We start from the raw sequence: 12,331 nt of genomic DNA, 5'->3' as shown, positions 1-12,331 counted from the left end.
GTCGTGCTGCGCGCGCGCACCCAAGCCCTGTCCCGAGCTCACCGCCGCACCGCCCGAGCGCGCCGCCGCCGCGCGCCCCTGCCTCAACCCGAGCTCGCCAGTCCCGCCCCGCCCCGCGCGCACCGCAGCTGCGTCCTGTGCTGGTGGCATCGCCGCTGGCCTCGCAGGCCGAGCAGTAGCTCTCGTCTCACTGATTTGTGGGCCAGAGGGCGGACGAGGAGAGCGTCAGTTTTCTGTCCATTCGGGAGTATTCGTGGCTCAAGTTTGGTCTAGATTTGGGGTTGAGCCGGACAAAAGCGGACGCGAACGGACATGCTTGTCCGTTTGGGTGTGTCCGCTGGGCCAGATTTTGCCCCATACGGACAAAGCCGGACAAGATGGGGTTCTGCGGTGGAGTTGGCCTTAGCAGCGACCCAGCCCGTGTAACGCTTTCTGATCGCCACCGAAGCCTATATGCGTCTGATTAGGCTGGTGCACCGTCGTTTTCCATATCTGGCTGTATGTGCGTGTGTTTGAATTAAAAGAAATTAGAGAAATAAATATGGTGGACGCCGCTGGGATTTGATCCCTTGGTCTGACATGTTGATTGCAGCGCAGCAGACCACTCAGGCTAGGCTCCCGAGCTTGCTAATGTGGGCGTCTGGAACCTTAAGAATAAAGGATAGGCGTACTCGGGCCGAGATCAATGGGCACGGTCGTGATGGGCATGTACGAGTGCTGCGGCCCACTGGACGGACAAGGGACCAGGCTGGAAATTGTTTTGCCCACTGGACGGACAAGGGACCAGGCTGGAAGTTGTTTTTCATATTTGTTTACTTATTATCAAATAGTCCCACCTTGCTATTTTACATTAATTTTACCAGTTTATGTACGTTTCTTAGGTTGTCAGGCATCAAGAAGCTGCTTTGGAAATTAAGCAAAGAAATAAAAAAAGGAAATAGACATTCTTTACATGAGAAATAAAGAAGGAAGATGGTAATTGTGTGGAGTCGAAAAGAAAGGTAATATGTATTGAATAAGAAATAAAGAAGGAAGGAAATTGATGGTAATTATGTGGGCGCCATATTAATCACGGGAGTAATTAGCAGGCCTAGCAAAAAAAAATTTGCATGAGAAATAAAGAAGAAAGAAGAAAGAGAGAGGAAGGAATGAACGGTAATTATGTAGGCATCATGATATAAGGAAAGAAAGAGAAAGAAAAACTAATTAACAGGAGGTGCGGGAATCAATGGCAGGTTGCCATGCCATCTTATGAGTAAAATGATGTGGCATTTTTTAATCCTCAGTATATTCATGTCATTTTTTTCTTCCATTATGTTTTCCTTGCTCTTATAATCTTTACTAAATTTGTGCCAAATTGGTAGTTCATTGAACATTATGTTTGCACATACAATCCGCACTAAATTTATGTCAATTGTTTCTACCATTCTAACCCACGGGCATATATACTATTTTTAATATATGAATGGAGGTATACTATTATTGGTCCTCCCATTTCGTATGTCCATGGTGTTTCCTTATACTTAGCTAGGCTATTCTACTACTCGTCTGTCTTCGGCCACATGGCCTCTGCCACGTTCGCCCGCGTAACGTTCCACCAGTAAAAAAAAAGGGTGCCCTCCCAACATGTCCGTGCGACCTGGCCCAACAAATCAAACCCACCACCCCATTAGGAGATGAGGCGAAAAATAGATGACCGTTACTGGAATCAAACTCACAACCTCCAGTGTTTTTGGCGTTGATCGTGTTACCCTACAAAAGAAGTGTTGATCATTTTAAAATAAAATTGAATTTAGTTTTTGTTTGTGTCCTCCACGGATTGGTACTAAACTATTATGATGTAAAATCCAGATAACATAAACACAAGGCACAAGTATTTGATTGTGCAGATGTGGGTCATGTGGCCGGGATCTCAAACACGATTGTTCGCTGGTCTGTCCATGCAGGTGATGCAATCCTTTATTGGTTCCAAGCTTAGGTGGAATGTTCGCCGTGTAGTGGACATCGTTACTGACAATGATGACAAAAAAAGAAGTGGTAACAGGGATGGGGGCGCTAGGGGTGATAATTTATTTCTCCCGTTGCAACACACGGGCACTTTTGCTAGTAAGATATAAGATGTGTTCTTAATCTGTATTTTAATAATTAGGTAGTTAGGCAGCACACATGATCTGTATACTAGCATATCCAATCAAACCAAAGATGACAATTTGGACATGATCTGTATAATTAGCGATCTTACTTCCCTGGGGTTGTTGACCTGATCTTGGGTGTTGGAGAAGTTCTGAATTAGGCTGTCTTGTTAGGGATTTACTTGTGTACATTCTGATTTGCCTTGTTGGAAAGCAATGCATGTGTTGCATCACATATTATTTGCATCTCTACTTCTAATGTCTCAATTGGTAGTCTCCGTCGGTTAATTTTCGTCCCACCTCCACTAATTTTTTTTTCGTCCTAAAAAAATCTAAAAAAAACATACGAAATTTAACCAGGGACGAGGCCCCCTCGCAGTTAACGCAAAAAATTAGATGAACGAGGCTCCCTCCCTCCCTCGAACCCTAGCTACCCTCGTCTCCCCGCCTCCAGCCGCACCCGCCGCCGCACCCGATCTGGCTCTCCACCTCACGACGACGCGGTTCTCCCGGCGAAGACCCCCCTCCTCATGCCCTCTCCGACCTCCCTCTTCTCACGACACTCGCCCCTGCGCGCACGACCTCCCCCTCCTCCTCCCCCCGCGCCGTTCACCGCCCCGCAAACTCCGGCAGAACTCCGGCAGCCGTTATCCGCCCTTCGCCACGGGAGCCGCCGTAGGAGCCGCTCGCCGCTGGAGCCGCCACCGGCAGAAGCCGCAGCCCGAGCAGCCGCGGGAGCCGCTCGCCGCTGCAGCCGCCGCCCGCGGGAGCCGCCGCGGGTCGCCGCTATAGCCGGGGCCGCTGCGGGTCGCCCTTCGCCGCAGGTCGCCGTCGGAGCCGCCCCACCCCTGGATCCGCCCGCCGCCGGAGCCGCCCGTCGCGCTCCCACTTAGCTTGGCCTCCGCCCCGCCGCCCCCGGTCCTCAAGCAAGTAAGTTTGCCTTGTGTTCTAAAGCTCAACTATTCCTAATCTACAGACTAGCTACCTTAGAGTTCTAATGAACCGTCAATTGGATGGACTGGTGAAGCACGAGGGAGAAAGATGTGGTTGTGTCCAGATTCCAAAGAGGGCAAAATAGTTTAATAATTTCCAAAATTGATGGTATTGCCTGAGATATGAAGCTTGCACACAAGAGAAGTTCATGCTTGTGATTGCAAAATCGGTGTACATGTAAAGATCTTGTCCTTGTTTCATGAATTGGCTGGGATTTTTGTTAAGTCTCACTTGGGCAGGACAACTATGGTCTTGATTATATGTATGTTGACTTTCCCACTTTTATTTTGGGCAGCCTACTTCAATTTTAGGTGAGCTGGCAAGGATCACAAGCATCGGTGTTGCATTCCTAAATCTCACATACACAAGTAAGTAATATTCTCCCTCACATAAAGTCCTTTTAGTGCATGTATAGTGTTTTGCTCACTTTCTTTCTAGCTAGCTGCTGCATTCATTTCTTTCCGTGGCACCGTATAATTTATACCTCAGAGAGGTCATTTCAGTGCATGATGATCTGGTGTAGCTACCATTAGCTTTACTGGAGCAGAGCAACATTTAATAGGAATTCCATCATAAATATTTACCCAGATACAACATTCTTCTCTGGAATTTGAGTTTTTCCAGAAGGTTTAGGATCTAAGGATGAACTATCAGTGGTACTGATTATACAACGAGTTTGTACAAAATGTTCGCTGGTGTTGGGCGTTTACCTTTTATCACTCCTATATCCCCTTATTGTGTTTCTCTGTTTCTAGAAAGTAGGCCATTTGTTCCAGGCTTTCAAGTTTATGCCATAACCTGAAGGAGAAAGAGTTCACTATTGACCAGCAGTTAAAAGCAGGTTCAGTTTCTACCTCATTTTCCATCCCCACAGTAGCACTTCCTGTTAGTTCGAAAAATATCTCAATGCATTATTTACACACCTAGCTTGTGCTCTGTGACCAGAATTGGTAAACTGTAGCCGTGATAGTACTACACTGTATTCAGAAATAACACTGTATTCAGAAATAGCAGGAGGAGATAAAGCTAGGTGTTGCATATAGGCCGATGGTGAACCCTTTTAGAGCTGACCTTCCTTCAAAGTTGGATATCATCTACAGTAACCTCACCGCATCCATAGATCAACTGAACACACAAAAGGCACTTAAGATCTTTACTGGTATCCAGGATGTGTTGTCTGATCATCTAAGCGAACTGGCCCACTATGCTAAGGAATTAGGACAGTTCAGTTACTTGATCGGACTGTTTAGCATGTAGAAATTGGAAGCAGGCTTAGAAAAACACCACCAAGCTTGAAAGCAGAAAAAGATGCACACACTCACCATTATTATCTTCCTGTGATAATTTTAGGCTTGTACCAGGAAACTTGAAGAGGCAATTTTAGTCGGTGGTGTGCTTTAAAATTTCATATTGTTGTTCGATGTTTCTCCATAATCGTTTCTTCTATTTTTTTAGAATTTTCTAGCATATGAACTATCACATGAATTTTGCTGGCTCTGGTGGTCGCGCCGCCCAGGACGCCGGTGGCGGAGACAGAGGCAATTTGTACTGGGACGTCGTGGCCGAGCCGCAAGACCTCCGCCTTGACGAGCTGCTGGACCGATGCCTCGACGAGACACCGGACCTTGGCCTCCCTCTGGTTTTCATGGTATGGTCCCTTCCCCTCTCCACCAAATGTTGACTTGTGTGTTGTTCTGCTCTACACTGATTGTATTGCCACTCTTCTAAATCCATTTTTGATATGGTGGCCTGCTCCAGCTGGAACAGTTTTGTAGAGACAAATTGGAAGAGTGCAGCTACCCTGGCTCATGGAATTGGAAGAATTTATGCTTTTTTCTACTCAGAAAGGAAGCTATTTTTTTCTGGATCGTAGATACAAAGGATGCAACTTTGTTAGGGGTAGTAGATACAAAGTTCAGTGTCTACAGCATATAAACCAGAAGCCGTGCTTCCGGTTTCAACATATAAACTTTTTTGGTCATACAATCTGAAATTTTAGCATTTCACATAGACAACCTATCATTTGTGGTTCACCACATTTACATGCTCTAATTCCCACGCTCATGTCAATAAGTATATGACAGAAATTTCAAAGTATCGTGTCAGTTAGAATTATCACATGGGTACCCATTTTTCTCCATGAAAATACCTCATGTAATGCTATGTTCCATATTTTCTACATTATGATAAGTTCATAATTTATATATTGTTTCAACATTATATTTTTTACTGAGACATGCAGCCCTATATTCTATTTCTGCTTCAATATATTCTCCCATGTGCATTCTAATAGACAATTGGCCCTCTTTTTTGTGATAATGAACTCTGTGATTAATGATAGTCCTTGATGAAATGCCACTAAGTTAGTCTACTATCTCAAGTCAGATTCAATAATAATTTATTTTACATTGCCATCTTTCTTGATTACGTACCATGTCGTTGCATATGATCTCAGGTAATCAGATCCAACACCAAAATTCAATTTGAGTTGCTTTTAAATGCTTCTGGAAGGCAGATGATGTTGATATGATACATTGTAGTTTATGTTTGGTAGGCTATGATATTTTTCCCTAAAATGTCGCATTTCTTAATTCCAAAATTTAATTGTTGTAGGCTGAACATGAGCATGTCTGTTTGTGGTGTTGAGGTAAAGCTCAGATTGATACACAGTAGAGCCAAGGGCATGTCGTGGACCAACTATAGCAAGCTGGGCAGCGTGTGCAGGTTGACATGCTACAGTAATATGCTTTTTAAACTGCTACAACGCATGGCCATTCGGCTATTCTCTAAATTAATGCTTATATTGTTAGCATAGACCTTTCAGCTAAACATGGTTATGGTTAGAAAGAAAAGGAGTACTATTAAATCTTACTGATTTATTTCATATAACCGTTTATTTTAGTGAGGACAATACTTTTGTAAAGTCTACACTCCTCATTTGCATATTTTCAACTATATGCGACAAACGAAAGTTCAGATTATGTTTGGGCAACCTAATCTGAGGTTTAGACTATATGTGTCATGATATAGACTGCAGTGCTCATCCTTCTACTTTTCTCTATTTTTTTTCCTTGTTCTGCAGCTAGCTTCGGGAGTGAAATGAGATAATACAGAGCATTACATGTGCCGATAGCATGTAAGTTGTTTTCTTATTTGTTACCTAATTTCCAGTCTCATTTCCTATTCCAAGATATGTTTTACTTCTCGCCACTTCCAGTATGCAAGTGCTGTTAATCATCTATGCTCTATCTTATTTTGATCAGTTTATCTCATAGCATTGGTTGCAAATGACTTCTAGCTAATTTAATAGCACGTTGTCAGTTCGTAAGGTTCCCATGACCAATTGTAATGAGCGGGGCCCATTAGCATTTGCAGGTACGAGAACCATGTAACAATAATAACATGCACCTAGGTGCTCATACAGTACACACGCAGCAACAAAGGCTCCTTGAAACACACACTCAATTGCCTGCAAATTAGTTTTTTTGAAGAAATCAGCTTTCTGGTTTGAGTAAGTGTCAACAACATTCTAAGCTAGGGCCAACAACAATAAGGTGAGAGCTATCACAATGAAGGATATAATGCTAGAGGAGCTAAATTGCTTACCTTCTGATGATATTCTAATGAGGGATCCGTAGTTTGCTTCTAGCAATCTCTGTATCATTTCCTTAATTCCATGGTTATGTAGTTATAACTACTCTCTTGTATTCCATATACGTTCGTCTAGGAAATTGGAGGAGCTGAATTCTATATTGGTTCCTTGTTGACCTCTCACCCTGCTGATGTAGTTCTGTATTGTACAGGTATAAATTCCGAATCTCAAACTTCCAACAATATTTAAATTCTTTAGTAATAACTCTGCATTAGTGTCATCTTTAAGGCTTAGAAACTAGTACTAAAAAATTGCTTGGTCATACAATCTGAATTTTGACCATTTCACACACACAACCTATCATTTGTGGTTCCGTCAATATCACATATAATCCAATAATTAGACAATATATACTTCTACAAGACAATGCCTTTTAGTTGGGCTGAATTATACGATATTTACATATCAATGTTATTGCTCATAGTCATTTGCCAACATTGTGCAAATGGTTTCCACCAAAGAACACGTAGTATTATTTTTAAAATTGTGATAGGTTATGTTCTTCCTTTTTACTCGCTTCCTCGTCTCATTCTTGATAACCGAAGCGCCATTGCTTTCCTTTCAAGTAATGTATGTTGGCAAAAAGAAGGTTTTATAGCTCTCGAGTCCTTGCCAGTTGTGTTCTTCTTTTATGTCTTTAATAGCCTGAACAAATATATGTTCAGGTGATTGCACTTGTGGAAGGATTAGCCCACCAGTGCTCAGACGGAACGTGCATTCTAAGCCAGATTCAGGTGCTCTGCTCCAGCCTTCAACAAGTCAATCTTGTTTAGTACTATGGAGTGCAAACTATGCAGATGATGTTTGTGTTTAGAAGTTTCTACTAGGACACATATAACTCTTTGGGTGGGTCAGGTGCCCCCTTTCTCATACAATTGAGTCGTATTCACTTTGAGTGTAACTTGTAGCCTTGTAAATTAAAGAGAACATTGTTGGGTTTCGTAGTAATTTCAAAAATTTCCCTACGCACACGCAAGATCATGTGATGCATAGCAACGAGGGGAGAGTATTGTCTACGTACCCAACGCAGACCGACTGCGGAAGCGATGACACGACGTAGAGGAAGTAGTCGTATGTCTTCTCGATCCAACCGATCAAGCACCGAAACTATGGCACCTCCGAGTTCGAGCACACGTTCAGCTCGATGACGATCCCCGGACTCCGATCCAGCAAAGTGTCGGGGAAGAGTTTCGTCAGCACGACGGCGTGGTGACGATCTTGATGAACTACAGCAGCAGGGCTTCGCCTAAACTCCGCTACAGTATTATCGAGGAATATGGTGGCAGGGGGCACCGCACACGGCTAAGGAATAGATCACGTGGATCAACTTGTGTCAACTTGTGTGTCTTTGGGGTGCCTCTACCTCAGTATATAAAGGAGCCAAGGGGGGAGGGGGCGCCGGCCAAGAGAGAGAGGCGCAGGAGGAGTCCTACTCCTACCGGGAGTAGGACTCCCCCCCAATCCTATTCCAACTAGGATTCCCAAGGGGGAAAGAGGGAGAGGGGTGGCCGGCCACCTCTCCTAGTCCTAATAGGACTAGGGGAAGGGGGGAGGCGTGCAGCCCCCTTGGGCTGCCCCTTTCTCCTTTCCACTAAGGCCCATGATGGCCCATATGGCTCCCGGGGGGTTCCGGTAACCTCCCGGTAACCCGGTAAAAATCCCGATTTCACCCGAAACACTTCCGATGTCCAAACATAGGCTTCCAATATATCAATCTTTATGTCTCAACCATTTCGAGACTCCTCGTCATGTCCGTGATCACATCCGGGACTCCGAACAACCTTCGGTACATCAAAATGCATAAACTCATAATATAACTGTCATCGTAACCTTAAGCGTGCGGACCCTATGGGTTCGAGAACAATGTAGACATGACCGAGACACGTCTCTGGTCAATAACCAATAGCGGGACCTGGATGCCCATATTGGCTCCTACATATTCTACGAAGATCTTTATCGGTCAGACCGCATAACAACATACGTTGTTCCCTTTGTCATCGGTATGTTACTTGCCCGAAATTCGATCGTCGGTATCCAATACCTAGTTCAATCTCGTTACCGGCAAGTCTCTTTACTCGTTCCGTAATACATCATCTCACAACTAACATATTAGTTGTAATGCTTGCAAGGCTTTATGTGATGTGTATTACCGAGAGGGCCCAGAGATACCTCTCCGACAATCGGAGTGACAAATCCTAATCTCGAAATACGCCAACCCAACATCGACCATTGGAGACACCTGTAGTACTCCTTTATAATCACCCAGTTACGTTGTGACGTTTGGTAGTACCCAAAGTGTTCCTCCGGTAAACGGGAGTTGCATAATCTCATAGTCATAGGAACATGTATAAGTCATGAAGAAAGCAATAGCAACATACTAAACGATCGGGTGCTAAGCTAATGGAATGGGTCATGTCAATCAGATCATTCTACTAATGATGTGACCTCGTTAATCAAATAACAACTCATTGTTCATGGTTAGGAAACATAACCATCTTTGATTAACGAGCTAGTCAAGTAGAGGCATACTAGTGACACTTTGTTTGTCTATGTATTCACACATGTATTATGTTTCCGGTAAATACAATTCTAGCATGAATAATAAACATTTATCATGATTATAAGGAAATAAATAATAACTTTATTATTGCCTCTAGGGCATATTTCCTTCAGTCTCCCACTTGCACTAGAGTCAATAATCTAGATTACACTATAATGATTCTAACACCCATGGAGCCTTGGTGTTGATCATGTTTTGCTCGTGGAAGAGGCTTAGTCAACGGGTCTGCAACATTCAGATCCGTATGTATCTTGCAAATCTCTATGTCTCCCACCTAGACTAGATCCCGGATGGAGTTGAAGCGTCTCTTGATGTGTTTGGCTCTTTTGTGAAATCTGGATTCCTTTGCCAAGGCAATTGCACCAGTATTGTCACAAAAGACTTTCATTGGACCCGATGCACTAGGTATGACACCTAGATCGGATATGAACTCCTTCATCCAGACTCCTTCATTTGCTGCTTCCGAAGCAGCTATGTATTCCGCTTCACATGTAGATCCCGCTACGACGCTTTGTTTAGAACTGCACCAACTGACAGCTCCACCGTTTAATGTAAACATGTATCCGGTTTGCGATTTAGAATTGTTCGGATCAGTGTCAAAGCTTGCATCAACGTAACCTTTTACGATGTGCTCTTTGTCACCTCCATATATGAGAAACATATCCTTAGTCCTTTTCAGGTATTTCAGGATGTTCTTGACCGCTGTCCAGTGATCCACTCCTGGATTACTTTGATACCTCCCTGCTAAACTTATAGCAAGGCACACATCAGGTCTGGTACACAGCATTGCATACATGATAGATCCTATGGCTGATGCATAGGGAACATCTTTCATATTCTCTCTATCTTCTGCAGTGGTCGGGCATTGAGTCTTACTCAATTTCACACCTTGTAACACAGGCAAGAACCCTTTCTTCGCTTGATCCATTTTGAACTTCTTCAAAATTTTGTCAAGGTATGTGCTTTGTGAAAGTCCAATTAAGCGTTTTGATCTATCTCTATAGATCTTAATGCCTAATATGTAAGCAGCTTCACCGAGGTCTTTCATTGAAAAACTTTTATTCAAGTATCCCTTTATGCTATCCAGAAATTCTATATCATTTCCAATCAGTAATATGTCATCCACATATAATATCAGAAATGCTACAGAGCTCCCACTCACTTTCTTGTAAATACAGGCTTCTCCGAAAGTCTGTATAAAACCAAATGCTTTGATCACACTATCAAAACGTTTATTCCAACTCCGAGAGGGTTGCACCAGTCCATAAATGGATCGCTGGAGCTTGCACACTTTGTTAGCTCCCTTTGGATTGACAAAACCTTCCGGTTGCATCATATACAACTCTTCTTCCAGAAATCCATTCAGGAATGCAGTTTTGACATCCATCTGCCAAATTTCATAATCATAAAATGCGGCAATCGCTAACATGATTCGGACGGACTTAAGCATCGCTACGGGTGAGAAGGTCTCATCGTAGTCAATCCCTTGAACTTGCCGAAAACCTTTTGCGACAAGTCGAGCTTTGTAGACAGTAACATTACCATCAGCGTCAGTCTTCTTCTTAAAGATCCATTTATTCTCAATTGCTTGCCGATCATCGGGCAAGTCAACCAAAGTCCATACTTTGTTCTCATACATGGATCCCATCTCAGATTCCATGGCTTCAAGCCACTTTGCGGAATCTGGGCTCACCATCGCTTCTTCATAGTTCGTAGGTTCATCATGATCTAGTAGCATGACCTCCAGAACAGGATTACCGTACCACTCTGGCGCGGATCTTACTCTGGTTGATCTACGAGGTTCAGTAGTATCTTGATCTGAAGTTTCATGATCATTATCATTGGCTTCCTCACTAACTGGTGTAGGTGTCACTGAAACAGTTTTCTGTGATGAACTACTTTCCAGTAAGGGAGCAGGTACAGTTACCTCGTCAAGTTCTACTTTCCTCCCACTCACTTCTTTCGAGAGAAACTCCTTCTCTAGAAATGATCCATTCTTAGCAACGAATGTCTTGCCTTCGGATCTGTGATAGAAGGTGTACCCAACAGTTTCCTTTGGGTATCCTATGAAGACACATTTCTCCGATTTGGGTTCGAGCTTATCAGGTTGAAGTTCTTTCACATAAGCATCGCAGCCCCAAACTTTAAGAAACGACAACTTTGGTTTCTTGCCAAACCACAGTTCATAAGGTGTCGTCTCAACGGATTTTGATGGTGCCCTATTTAACGTTGTCAGGACCCCGACTCGATGCCACATAGATCTAGCATGTAACACCTCATATCACTTTGCGGCCTCACGCACGGTATTCCCACGGGTGTCGCCTTACCTTTGCCCGGGACCGTTTGCGCCTTTTGGCACACGTATATGACAGTGTCGCTAGCATCCATATGATAAGGAGCCCGGGCTGACATGGCTAGTCGTAAACCCAAAGCGGCACAGACTTACAGGGACAGGCATCCATGACCCAGCATCAAACGTGTCGGTCATCAGCGAGTGAATCCAGGCTGTAGCACTGGGCTAGCAGGACTCCGGTGAACCGGGATGTAGCGGGCTAACAGGACTCCGGTATTCATCGCGTGACATTTCCCCGAAGGGACAGACACAGGAACGAAGAAGGACACATGCCGGCCAGCCTAAGTGTTCCGGAGCAGTAGCAAGCTACCATGGCTCGGTGGAAACACTAGGAGACATTTCCCCGTAAGAGAGGCTACTAAAGATAAACAACTAGATGGTCAGATCCCACACATACCAAGCATTTCAATAACATACACACAATATGCTCGATATGTGCAAATACAACATGGCATCACAACATGACTCTACGACTCAAGTAATTTATTCAATAGGCTCCGAGGAGCGCGATATTACAATCATGGGTCTCATGACCCAACAATCAGAGCATACAAGTCAAAGCACAAGCGGAAGCTATCATGTCTGAGTACAGACATCTATAAATGAAAAAGGCTGAGAAGCCTGACTATCTATCAGATCCT

At 43.8% G+C, this 12,331-nt stretch overlaps 1 long non-coding RNA gene across 2 annotated transcripts; it reads left to right on the top strand.

The window, feature by feature from the left end:
• Positions 1 to 3,654: 3,654 nt before the first annotated feature.
• LOC119303411 lies at positions 3,655 to 7,696 on the top strand. Of its 2 annotated transcripts, XR_005147908.1 has the most exons (5): positions 3,655 to 4,773; positions 5,739 to 5,849; positions 6,208 to 6,261; positions 6,853 to 6,928; positions 7,443 to 7,696. It is a non-coding gene; the product is annotated as an uncharacterized LOC119303411 (long non-coding RNA). The 2 variants fall into 2 exon arrangements; XR_005147907.1 differs by lacking the exon at positions 3,655 to 4,773 and having other exon boundaries at positions 4,783 to 5,849.
• The last annotated feature ends 4,635 nt before the right edge of the window (positions 7,697 to 12,331 follow it).

Source organism: Triticum dicoccoides, chromosome 1B (genome assembly GCF_002162155.2).
Source record: "Triticum dicoccoides isolate Atlit2015 ecotype Zavitan chromosome 1B, WEW_v2.0, whole genome shotgun sequence".
Taxonomy (NCBI): domain Eukaryota; kingdom Viridiplantae; phylum Streptophyta; class Magnoliopsida; order Poales; family Poaceae; genus Triticum; species Triticum dicoccoides.
Note: the sequence above shows the minus strand (reverse complement) of the source record. Positions and strands in the feature narration are given on the sequence as shown.